We start from the raw sequence: 13934 nt of genomic DNA on the forward strand, positions 1-13934 counted from the left end.
GGCGAGGTAGGGGGAAGGTTCGAGATGGGGTCCGCGCCGGCGGTAGGGTTTCGCCGCGGTGTCGCCTGCGTGATGGCGACGTGGGGCCGGGGGGGGGGGAGGGGGGTGAGTCTAATTCTATTATGTCTTGTAATTTTAAAGTTTCAGTCTAATTCTATTATGACGAACTATAATTCTATTATGCATGTCTTGTAATTTTTCAGCTTTCACAAATTGAATAATATTAAAATTTCAGCTTTTATTTTACATTCCGACTCTCTGGCATATAAAAGGAGAGCAGATAGAGAAGGAATACTAAGTTGCGAACCGTATTGTTAATCGAGAACTCCCATGAGATCTACACTAAATTTAGTGGATCACGAGTATTGTACGTGTAGTGTAGCCTACCATAGGATTGGGAGGCCACAGGAAGAAAAGTAGTGTATTGCAAATTGGCCATCCATCCATATATGTCTTGAGGACGCTATTCATTGGGGTAGCAAACTCAGTAGCTTATTAATGTAGTCCGAATTACCAAGCAAATATAGTACACCGTAGAGGCCTTTGGCTAGCAAAGCAAGATCGACGACACATATAATGCTACACAGGAAAGCAAGTAAAGCATGTCGCAGCGTTAGAATAAGTGAAATTGATAAAATGTAATTACGGCGGCTGCAAGCTGATTGAGATGAGAGCAGGAGGAGAACGCTGGTCATAGTAAGATGCAATTGTGACAATCATTGCCATATTTTACATGTATGCAAGGAACATATAATAAGAGCAGTCTTTTCAATGTCCTTACCACTTACAACTCATTTTACTAGCAATAATACTAGCCTTTTAAAATCAGGCAACGCGGTAGCTCCACGTTACTAATTAGCAAAACTAACACGACCAACAAACGAAAAATAAATACGTATATCATTGCTTAGATGATCACTTGCCTATTCTATCTTCTCCCTTCATATGGAAAAGTCCATGTAACTTTCTAAATTTTTATGAACTTGTGTTTTTTTTTTTCAAAAACTTTACGTGCCAGCATTGCTTAGATAACTTGTATATTCTATTCTTTTCCTCCCCTCATCCCATAATATAAGGGATTTTGGGTGAATGTGACACATCTTAGTACAATGAATCTGTACAGACATCTTATTAAAAAAAACTAAGTAATTATTAATTCTTTTCCTATTATTTCATTCATTATTAAATATACTTTTATGTATACATATAGTTTTACATATTTCACAAAAGTTTTTGAATAAAACGAACGGTCAAACATATTTAAAAAAGTCAATGGCGTCAAATATTTAGGGACGGAGGGAGTAGTAATCAGGGTTATTTTAGTCCATATGAAAATACAGTAACCAAAAAAGATTCAAAACATGTATCAAACGTACAGGATGGCATGAAATCAATTTTGAAATAGTTGAATTGGCATCCTTACAATTAAATGAATTATGTTGGAAAATTTTAAAACCAGCAAATTTATAATGGTTTGGATCCAATGAACCCTAAATAAAATGGGCCAAATGTACCTGCAATCCATTTCAAGCCCAATTAACTGCATATATGAGCCTCCCTCTATCCTGTTTGGGCTCAACTGACATGATCACGTACGGCTCACTTGGGCTGAAATTTCTGAGCTTTTAAGTGACAAATTCTTCTTTCGATATGCCCAGCACTAGCTAGGCCATGGCAATCGCTTGACTGTCCCTTGTATAGTACACACGCTTAACTATAGAGCATTCTTCACTAGCACATGCACACACATTGGATGCCATCCAAAGGCTTATATTACCATGTATGACATAGGTGTTTTACCCCAAAAACTTGCAACATATGCTACTTGCTACTTCTCTACTAGATAAAATGAGAGTGGAGAGAGGCAGGAAATTGGAAACTTCTCCATGGCATCAACCGTCCATATGTTATCCCAATGAGAGATTTCCACAATTCGCATGCGTGTACCTTGGCTATGGAATAACATAGGATTAGGAGATATCGTGAAGCACATGAGTGCATTGTGACCCAGACAAGTATCTAGTCGTAAACCTGTTGGAGCGATGAGGTCTCTAGCTCTTGATTCAGTAAAACATCTCCAGTTTGATTGCAACACAGCTGCCTCTGTAGTTGTGTCCTGACCTGAACAGCCAAGCAAACAGCGTGGAGGGATGGAGAGAAGCAGTGCAACTGCATCGAATTATACTCTGCTCGTAGACGGGAAGGCAAACAAGTCTCCCAGATGATAACTTCTTTGGTGGAGGGATGAACGAGACGTCGAGACACTGAGCTGGGAGGCAACCAACTTGTGCTTTCTCTTACTTAACTAAATATTGAAAGTAGCTTGTTGATGGCATAGCATTGAACATTTGTTTTTTCTGCGTAGATATGCAGCAGGGTAACATGCAGACATATTAGAACATTTTGAAGCTAGAACCATCCGTATATCCCAATTAGCAAGTTCGTATGCCTCTCATATACGGCATCATCGATCCTTCGTTAGAAAAAAATATAGATTACTTGTACGAGGAATCAAAATGCAGAGGCAGCAGCCACTAATACAAAAACCCTCATAGGTATCGGCTCATAGGTATCGGTTCATTTAAAACCGGCACCTATTAATATTTTCTCACTTTCGTGGGAAGAAAAAAATATAGAACTGGCACATATGAGTAAACTATATGTGCTAGTTCAGAGAACAACCGGCACTTATTAATATTATATGTGCCATTTAAATTAAAAATTGATACCTATAATATATTGTAGGTATCGATTCTTAAACAAAATACACCCAATGAATTAAACTGAGACGAGCCAAAGACCTGGTGGGAACTTCTATTTGACTCCACCAACACACCTAACAATCTTAACCACTCGTAATTTCTCTCCACCGACACCAAACTCATCTCTCTCACACTCTTCTCCGCCATCCCACTCCTATGACGCCTCCTCTCCCCCCTCTCCTATGGCGCCTCCTTCCCATCATCTCACCGAGCAACTGTAGCCGCGGTCATGGTGGCGTGGATGCCAAGTCGGGGGATTCGGATCGTCTAACTTCACCCTGTGAAGGTACGAACGTACGTGTGCAGTCACACTTATCCACCATCCATGCAATCCACCATCCGCTACTGCCTTCAGCCTCGTATTGATTGTTGAAGCTTTGCCATTCTATCTTCCTGCTAGGACTGGATGCATCAATCGGCAGTCATGCACCATGCTTGCTGCCTGGAATATGGAACACAACTACAATGAGCAGAGCAAAGCATGCATTATTGCATTGGATTCTATATTGAGCATACAAATCACGCATTCCATCAGGCAATTCGTAAGTTTCAAACAACACCACTCATTACTAAGCACAAATTTACACTGGAGAGTCGAGCGACACCGCAAATCAAAAGAGATTGTGAATAGAGTATAGGTTGACAAGAACAAAAGCAGCGCCCTAGAATACAATCTCCATAGCCAAAGTAAGTATTCAGTGCCATCAGCAGTTGGAAGAACAGACAAAATTAACTTAGCAAATTTGGTACTTGGGCCCGGCAACAACAAAAAATACTTCAGAGGCGGCTGGTGACAGCCCCGTACTGGCAGACGAGCTCCGGCCGTGCTAGTGGCCACTGGTGGCGGCGATGACTGCGCTAAGACATCGTTGGACTGACACTCGAGTGCGTCTTATTGGGTTACCATGGACTTCAAATAGACTTTATCAGCAGTTAATTAAGTGCATGCGTCACACGAGCCGTTGGATTGCATGGATGGTGGATAAGTGCGACATCACACTCGTGCCTTCACGGGGTGAAGTTAGACGATCCGAATCCCAAGTCAGGGCAGTTTGCACTGTCCCACCCATTGCAGTCCGGGCTCCTCCTCCACCGCCGGCGCCGCAAGACGCAAGGCGGCCGTCGGGGTCTCTGGAGATCTCCTACTCAAGACCCCTTGCTGTGCAAGGTATGGGATTTTTCCCCTTTCTGTGCCTGTGATTGGTTTCTTGCGTGGTTTCCTCAAGGGACTGATTTCATTGAGATGGGATTGGGTGTAGTTGGCAAATTGGAACGTGGTGCATCGCTGATGGCGAATACAGGATGTGCGTGTTCTGCAGTGAGGATTTTTTTTTTCATGTTGAAGTTAAGGATTTAGGGGATTATTCGTGTGGGGTTGATCTTGATATGTTGATTTGGGTGATTGTTGATCCTGCATGTTCTTAATCTGATGTTGGGATTAGGGCAATGGATGTTCATTCTTGGTTTGATTTTGGGGAATTGGTTTGGGCTGGTCGAAGCATTGGCTCACAGAGCCAATGCTATGAGCCAACTTCTCCTCTTTTTCTAATCGTGGGGAGAATAAAGGTGCGGGTTCTACCACCAGCTCCAATGACTCAAGGGTATTAGTGCCGGTTGCAAATCCAACACCTATGTTGGGTTTGCAACGGGCATCTAAGAGGGGTTCTGCAGCAGTGAGCAGCGGGCACGTGGAGGTAGGGAGATTGGCGGCATGGATGCTGAGGTAGAGGATCTAGCAAGTAACAAGTCATGATGTCTAGCCCATCTGGCCCAACTTAAATGAGCCGCATGTCATCCGCAATCCCGTTCAGGACCAAATATTATGGGCCACATATCGGCCACAAGTGCATTCCATCCCACCTGACAATGGTGACAGCTAGCTAAACTCTCTTTTGGGGTGAAATATTTGAGGTACATGAGGGTGTACATAGCCAACAAGATAAAACAAGGAATGGTTCCTTGTAATTCAGATGTTCCTATGCCCTTTTTCGCCAGCTAATTGCAACAGAATGTTTCTTCAGTGTGCCCAAGTTCAATAACATCCAAGTTATTATGGACTTTATGAGGTGTATGATCATACATTATATCTGCATCGTATGTGTTGCTTCCTCAGTGGATAAAAGCTAGAGTATAAAGTGAAGCAATACCCAAACATTGTAAATTTAGACATCCTATGTGGGATTTACATACCAACGATAGCTTCAATACTTCATTGGTGTAAGTCTAGTGTAGCCTACACACATTAGATTGGGAGACGAAAGGAAGAAAAATAGCATATGTTGACTTGACCAATCAACCAAATTAGATCAGGACTGCATTGATGTCTTAAGGCCTTCTTCTTTACTTCAACTCCAAACTCCAACTTTTTCGTTTTCCGTTAGCACGTTTTTCAAAATGTTAAATAGTGTGCTTTTTAAAAAAATTCTATATAAAAGTTGTTTAAAAACAAACAAATCAATTATTTATGTTTATAATAGTTAGTATTAATTAATTACTTTCTCTGTTTCAAGTTATAAGATGTTTTGACTTTGGTCAAAGTTAAACTGCTTTAGGTTTGACCAAGTTTGTATAAAAAAGTAGTAATATTTTTAACCCAAGATAAATTTATTATGAAAATATATTCAATTATTGATTTGACGAAACTAATTTAGTATTATAAATATTATTATATTTGTCTATAAACTTGGTCAAACTTGAAACATTTTGAATTTGACCAAAGTCAAAACATCTTATAACCTGAAACGGAGGGAGTATGTGTTAATGAGCTTTCCCGTTTCGCGTGTATGAGAAAATTTTCCTCCAAACGTATGCAAAGAACACAATTGCAATTTTATAACCCATACACAATGTTTAATGAGTCATTTAGAACAAAATTAGTTGGATATTGACTATTTGTGGAAGGAATTTTTTTACGAGCCACAAGTAATTTGGGGCCCGAATCACACACTGCAACAAGTTGTAGGACCTATATATATCTGCGAGCATGTGGACCATCATTTAAAACATAGGACCATCACAATCCTCATGGCAAATGGACAGATGGAAATGGAACCATCTCATCTTAAAACAGGGGTGAGTCCAACCCATATCTTGTTTCTGAACCAAACACATGCCTAGATGACATAGACGAGAGAATTTTAGGGACTTTGTGACCACGTGCTTTGTCATGATCCATAAAAAGAATAACATTTATGTTAAAGGACTTTATAAAAGGTTCTACCAAATAAAAAGGACAGCGGAAAATAAGTGGGAAGTGGGCAGCGGACAACTTCTCGACGAGACCAGTGTGCTTCACAAGCGAACCATGTAGTTACATTACATACATAGAAATGGGATGCATTGGGAGCCAAAAGAGTGCGTCGGCAGCTTGACTACCAGTGCTTTGGTTGCAAGGTGTTGATGCAGCTAACCCCCTTTGGTTTAACTGTAACAGAAATGCCCGAACAAATCGATCTCGGTCAACCATGTAAACAGTGTTGAGGACGACCGGAAACGATGAAATGGAAGGGGTAGATAAAAAGCTGATTGGCTGCTTTCAGACCAGGTGGAAGTTGTATGGCTGTTATAGAACTCATTGAATTCTTGGTAGCGGGCTCCCAATATTGTCGAACAAAAAGTTTCCATAGAAACAGTATTTGAGAAACACAGTAATATACTCACTCCGTACTCGTAAAGGAAGTCGTTTAGAACAGAGACACGGTCTTCAAAACAAAACTTTGACTTCTTGTTTGTATAAAAATATTTATTGAAAAGTGATATATGTATACTTTTAAAATATTTTTCAAGACAAATCTATTCATATAATTTTTACATTTTCAAATTCAACAACTTAAGAGTTATTCATGATTTATATTCCCAAGGTTTGACTTAGACATTGTTTTAAACGACTTTCTTTATGAGTACGGAGGGAGTATAGGAGTATTTTGATGTCCATTGATCTACAACACCCTTACTGCAGGCATACAAATAAATTCAATTTCCTCAAGTACTGAAAATTCAGTGGCAGCAGTTCGTCCCAACTGCACAATCGTAGTGATTACGTCAGACACGAGAGACGTATAAAGTATGCACATTGGAGAGCTAACCATTAGTCGATTTCAAGAATCATTCAATGACACAAAGTAGATGATAGACGTCAACAAAAGCGAGATTTTCAGAAGCTGATAAAGGTTTTCAAAAGGAGATCATTAGCAGTTACCCATTCACTCACAAAAACGACTAGGCTTGAAAGAGATCAGGAACAGTACAACAGCCACAATTGCGCAGCTGCTGGTCAGTGGTTATTCCACTTGGAGTTCATGCGAATCAACCAGAAGCAAGCACATAATAGGTGTTTTTCTTCAAGCATGCATAATAGTTTTTGCATCTAATAATAACTTTTCCAACCACAAGCAGATTTGGTCCTCAGACAAAACAAATCCATACTATATATCATGTGTTCAGATTCTCAATGATACACTTCATGAGAGTTTTCGATCTCGGGTGGTCTCCAGGGATTATGTTGAATTGACTGGACATTTTGAAACCATTCGAATATATTCCTTAACTCAGATCTAAATGGCTTCCCTTGGATCATTCATTATTTTTTTTCGAATTGCACCAAAGTCATAGAATTTATTCACAATTAGCATTTCTCTCAACGAAATTTTGCTTGAGATATATTGAACTCACTATCCCTTGACCCAGTGGAGATTTTTCTTCGGGGTGAGAACCACCAGGGTATGAATGAAAATTTTATTAATATTGGCAAAAACTGAGAACAAAATCTAATGAGTTAAACGTCATTTTTTATATAAATACAAATCAACATCCATATTGGCTCAAGCCAAAGTTTTCAATACCAGTCCCAAGCTCAAACATTATGTAGGTTGTAAGGAACATATTGTTGGAATTAATAGATGGGCCTTAGCCCACTCGAAGATTAATTTTTTGAAAAATCACAAATGCCTACCACATGGGATGGTATGCATAAGGAGTTTAGTACCACCTTACTTATTCTAATAGAGGGGGACCTTCTTAAAAGGGAGGATGCCCTCCTAACCACTTGAAGCATGTGAGATGGAGAGAAGAGGGGGAACACAGATGCAGCCTGTTTTTGCAGTTTTGTTTTGCTGCAGAAAATTCGGATTTGTTTTGTTTTGGAAATATTTCGAAAAATTAGGTGCGCGAAAACGGACTTGACAAGGGTGTGTAATCACCTATTATTTATGCATAGTATCTCCTAGTTCCCGGAAATATTAAAAAGAGATGGAGAAGCAATAGGCGAGAATAGGCTAGCTGGGACAGTAAAATAAAAAACAATACTACTCTGAGATTCATGGCTTACTACTTGCCTATTTGGCATGCATGTACCGCGGCTATATACATAGGATTCGGAAGTATTGGGAATCAACAGAGTGCACTATGAGTTGGACAACCATCTAATCACAAACTAGTGTCCACCGCGAGGTAGAGAAGTCCTGATAGAGTAAAATCTATTTGTTTTCACTGTAACACAACCAGCTGTTGATGCGAAAAACACACACTGACCTGAGAGATTTATTAGCTCCAGTCAAATTTTGTCGTTAACACTAGCTCATCCCACGGGCTCTTATCAAGCGAGCACAAAGTGCGGAGGAAAGACTTAGGCCTTCTTTTCTTCAACTCCAACCTTTTCGTTTTCTGTTAGCATGTTTTTCGTTAAATAGTGCACTTTTAAAAAAATTTCTATAGAAAAGTTGTTTAAAAAACAAACAAATCCATTTTTCGTGTTTATAATAGTTAATATTAAATTAATCATCTCTTAACGAGCTTTCTCGTTTCGCGTTTACAAAAAATTTTTCCTCTAAACGTTTGCAAAGAACATGCTTGCAATTTTATAACCCATACACAATTTATTAATGACTCATATTGGGTTTATTCTAATGTTATAATGTTTAAAATTGATTGACAAAATTGGTTGGATATTGACTATTTGTGGAAGGAACTTTTTTTACGAGCCACTAGTAATTAATTTGGGACTAGAATGACACATTGTAACAAGTTGTAGGACTTATATCCATGAGCATGTGGGCTATCCCCTAAAAAATAGGATCATCACATTCCTCATAGCAAATGGATATAGTTGAAACGTACCATCTCATCCAAAAATAGGGGTGAGTCCAACAAATCTCATTTTGTTACTGAACCAAACATATGTCTAGATAACATAGACGAGCAAATTTTGGGGTTTGCCATGCACTTTACTCTTCTTGTACAGAGGGAGTACTTCATGACCACATGCTTTGTCAGGATTCATAAAAAGAATAAAGTATAACTTAAGGACTTTATAAAAGGTTCTACGAAATAAAAAAGGATAGCGGAAAAAAGTTGGGAAGTGGGCAGCCGACAACTTCTCGACGAGGCCATGTATAGTTACATTACATACATGGAAATGGGTGCATCGGGAACCACAAGAGTGCACTGGCAGCGTGTCCATCATCCATGATCTCCCGTGTACCAGTGCTTTCGTTGCGAAGTGTTAACTGTAACAGAAATGCCTCAACGAATCCCTGGAGATCAACAATGTAAACAGTGTTGAGGACGACCTGAAACAAAGGATGCTCTCAGATCTGCACGTTGGAAGCTGCATGGCTGTTATAGCACTCACTGAATTGTTAGTAGTGGGAGAGCAAAACGTTGTCATAGAAACAGTATTTGAGAAATACAGTAAATATAGGACTATTTGATATCCATCGATCTACAACATCCTTCTTATGACCTGAACATGGTATTACACTGGCACTGGCTTGACGCCTGACGCAAGAGCCAGACAGTACCGTGGTGCATATTGATGCAGCAAGACAGGGATGGAGACTGCTACAAACCCTGAACCTGAACTTTCGAAATTGTGGGTTCCTAGATGTTGGTTGTCCCAGGCATGCATCATATGCATAGAGTATATTTTTGCATGGAAGGGATCTCCTGTAAAGGGGACTTATTTGGAGAACTGTGGATGGTACAACTATTTTTAGATAATGGAAGTTCTATTGGTCTCAGTCAATTACATCAAGGTGACCCAATTATCCTAAGAACACTCTCAGCCTCTGCATAGCTAAGATGCACACAGCTAAAACACACTAAAAGAAAGACATCAACAGTAGTATTAAGGACCATCAATTCTAAGACTAGATCGCCACTCATGTTTCCGGGTAAAACAATTCTTGAGGATGGTACAACTATTGATGTAAAGAATGATAATTGGATCCCTAGGATTGGAGTGGACTGCTTAAACCACTGGGTTTAAGGCAAAATAATGGTGTAAACAAAGTTAACGATCTCTTTCCCCCAGCAACAAAAGACAATGGAATATGGAAAGTTAACCACTGGTTCCTTTTACTTCAGCTGTACCCGTAGTATCTAATTTTTGCAACTAGTAATTGGCCCGTGCTAACGCTACGGTAGTATTTACTATTTAGTAATGCAAATTAAACTATTAAAGTTTAACATTCTTAAAAAAAGAATGACAGAGCCAATTACTATATTGTTAATTACATAGCGATGTGAGTAAAATAACGTCGTGACTTTTCTATCTTTTGATTTGAAACAATGCAAGCCTATTGTACAACTTCACAATCAGGCATAGACATAGAAGTCCATAGCATCTAATATTTGATCTATATCTGGTTTACGATAGAACTTCAGTCTCAAAGCATTGCCCTTTTTCATTTGATCACCTGGCCTAAGAGAATTGAGAGTCCAAGAGACCTTGCATCTTCTTTCCCTCAGTAGAACATACAGAGCAAAGACATAAGTTGAGTCTGCAGGTGGCTTTGTCGCTCACCCAGCCACCAAGGTCTAGAAAGTACTATAAACTTAATGGATCTAGGAAACAAATTTACATGTGCATTTAAGCCAATTAAATGATCGAAGTACTTAAGCAGACCAAAAATGTCCAACATGCTTCAGCTTGGTGTCATCTACCTCAAAAGCTAATGGCGGGGAAAGTTTACAAAATAAATTTCCAGTTCACATATAGTACCAGATGATCTGGAACGATTCACTTGGGCAGCACGGGCCGCGCCTCAATTGATCAATCGATATTAGCCGCTGCATGTTCAGAATTTCAGAATTTCAGACTTTCAAACCAAAGTTAAGACTTTCAGAATTAACTTTTATCAATGAATATTCCAAAGTTTAGACTTTCAGAATCTTAGCCATGGTAACTTATAACTTAAACTGTCTTATCATGTGCTTCCATGTATGCCTATTTACATTCTGAAATTTTAACATAGCTATATATATATTCTGAAATATACCATGTGCTGAATGCCTGATCTGAAACAACAACATTAGTTTTCTGCAAGTATTCATTAAAAAAATTATGCAGCAATCTTGTATAATGTACAAACTACCCAAGCAAGACAAGCAAGATGATGTTGATTTTATGTGCTGAATTAAGGTAATGTAATAAGAAAAAGAATATATTTCTAAAATTTAATGATTTTCCTCATCAATTTGACTATATCACAAATATACTCCATACATTAATTTTCAAAGCATAGGCATAAAGCTTCAAAAAGCAAGCCATAGATAAACACTTACAGTGCCCAAAGCACAAATTTATTCCATCACATGTCAAAATAGGGATCATTATATTTTCTCTAAATAGCAAATATGGGGTAAATAAATGAATAAAGTTCAGAAGTGAAACAACCCTTGCCAAAACCCGCCAAACAACTATGCATTCCAACATTGTGTACATCATTGAGCTCAGAACTAACATATGAATTTCAGTCGATATAACACATGAATCTGTCATGTACTGCAAACTGAAATGCTAATTTTGTAACTCCAATCCAATATGAAGAATCGATGTTTGTTCGTGATAAGAGCGAAGTGGTATTTAGGCGCAAATATAAACAACTTAACCGGGAGATAAGCAACAACCCAAGCGTAGAACCTATCAGGAATATCCTTAACCTTTAGCTACATCTACCTTCCAGCACATCTGAAAAGTTGCTCCCAGGTTGTACGCTGGTGGATAGCAGAGGGCTTCGTGCAAGGGAGAGGTGGAAACAAAATGCAGGAATTGAGAAACACTGTATGAAGGCAGCGACCTGATGTTGGCAAGCCAGCACACTTGACGACTGATAGCATACTTTATGGAGTAAAATGGACAATTTCCTTAAAAAGAAGAACTGATGAAGAACCACTACTTTTACTGCATCAGTTGTTAACCAATAGTATTAAATTTAAAAGTAGCAAATTATCATGAGTTGCTCATATAATGCTGAATGTTACCTGACCAACATCGGCACAGTAGAAGTAGGAAGGCCTCGCGGAATCAAAGCTGCATCTCCACGGGTTTTCTAAGACCCAATGCCCAAACTTCTAGTTCTAAGTCACTGTCATTAGTGTACAGGTTGTCTTTTGGAATGGAGTAGTTACCCCACAAGCTGGTTAGCAATTTCACTCTGTCCTGTAAAGGGAAAAAAAGGAACAAATTATCAAATACAGTACATGCTGATGCTCCATATATTGCTAATTGTTTGTCTTATGTGAGAGGAGATTTATCACAAATAAATATGTGAAGTCATTGGCAAAAATTTCAGTTCGTATGTTTGAAGTTCATCAGAAACATATTTATCTACCCACCCCGGTATCTACTTACACAAATATAAGTAGTGAATCCAGATAATTGGGTTGTTGCTATATGGGAAAATTTTGCAGCAATAGCAGTACCTATCTCATGACAGTGGAAAAAAGACATTCAAATCAATTTGATTACCTGTATCACCATCCTGTTTTGCAACTCATAGCAAAATGGAGTACAGTGATAAAATCCTATTACCATTTGCAATAGTACAATGGAACTCAGTTGATTCCCATAATTTGTAGTATACACATGATGACACAAAGGGATGGATGGGGTCTTGTTGTACAAGAAGGGCTCTGCAACACTATTTTATCTCCATTACCAAATTCTCTGTAACACTATTCTATGTGCATTACCAAAATCAGAACTAAAAAAAAAACACGAATTCATTCAGATCGTAACCTGGTCAAATTCTTGTGAGCAAAAATTTACCTTGGGCACGGAGGAGATCGGCAAAGGCGGCCGTCGGTGACGATGCAGACGGGAGAGATCGATGCTGGCGGAGCAGATCGATGAGCGGCCGTCGATGGCGATGCGGACGGGAGAGATCGGCTCGGGCGGAGGCGCGGAGGAGATCGACGACGTTGGTGACACCGGCCGACGGGAGAGGGATGGCCGTCGTTGGCGTGGCGGCGTCGCAATGGTGGATGGCGCTGGATAGGGCGATGGAGCGATGCGAGAGAGAGGAGGCGGCGTCGCGATGGCGGATGGTGCTGGATAGAGCGATGGTGGTGGCGTGCGAGAGAGAGGAGGATTCGTGTGAGGAGCGTGATTGGGGGGATGCGCGTGAGGAAAGGGGAGAGGAGGACGCGCGTGCGGAGGGGAGGGTCCGCGACGATTTTGAGGCGTTAGATGAGATGATTCTGGACCATCGGATTTGATGAATGAGGTTTGTAGGAGTATAGTTGGTGAATTATAAGATAGACTACTACTTACAACCACAAGTTTTGCCAGCATGCGCATATTAAATAACATTCAAGTTATGGACTTGACAAGGGTGTGTAATCATCCATTATTTATGCATGATATGTCCTAGTTCCTGGAAAGATTAAAGAGAGAACCGAGAGGCGAGAATTCGCTGGCTGAGAACTTCACAATAAGATAAAGTTACTATACCGTGAGATTCATGGCTTACTACTTGCCAATTTGGCCTGCATGTACCGCAGCTACAAACATAGAAATGGGAAGAATTGGGAATCAAAGGAACACACCGTGAGTTTGAGAATCATCTAAGCCTAAACTAGTATCCGTGTAGATTTAGAGAAGTCGTGATAGAGTAAAATCTGTCTGATTTCACTGTTTAGGGCATGTACAAAGGGAGAGTCAGGTGTGAGCTCTATATCATCAAAGGCTATTATCTTACCGCAGTTGAGATAATATGGTCTCTAACCATTAATGTACCAAAATAATCTTATCGTTCTCTTCTTTCCTTTCTTTCAAACCACATCCAACAAAATATTTTCTACTAAATGTTAAGAGTCGACTCTAAGCTAATATTATGCGTAATGATCATGTTTCTCTTTCCATCCCTCTCTTTGTTCCATGTCATCAAATTT

At 39.6% G+C, this 13934-nt stretch overlaps 1 long non-coding RNA gene across 1 annotated transcript; it reads right to left on the reverse strand.

Annotated features, from left to right (window-relative positions):
* Window positions 1-10221: 10221 nt before the first annotated feature.
* Window positions 10222-12889, reverse strand: LOC127758142 (uncharacterized). Its single transcript, XR_008013625.1, has 3 exons — window positions 12811-12889; window positions 12024-12201; window positions 10222-10829 (listed from the first exon to the last, which is right to left on the reverse strand). It is a non-coding gene; the product is annotated as an uncharacterized LOC127758142 (long non-coding RNA).
* Window positions 12890-13934: the final 1045 nt, after the last annotated feature.

Source organism: Oryza glaberrima, chromosome 12 (assembly GCF_000147395.1).
Source record: "Oryza glaberrima chromosome 12, OglaRS2, whole genome shotgun sequence".
NCBI classification, from domain to species: Eukaryota; Viridiplantae; Streptophyta; class Magnoliopsida; order Poales; family Poaceae; genus Oryza; species Oryza glaberrima.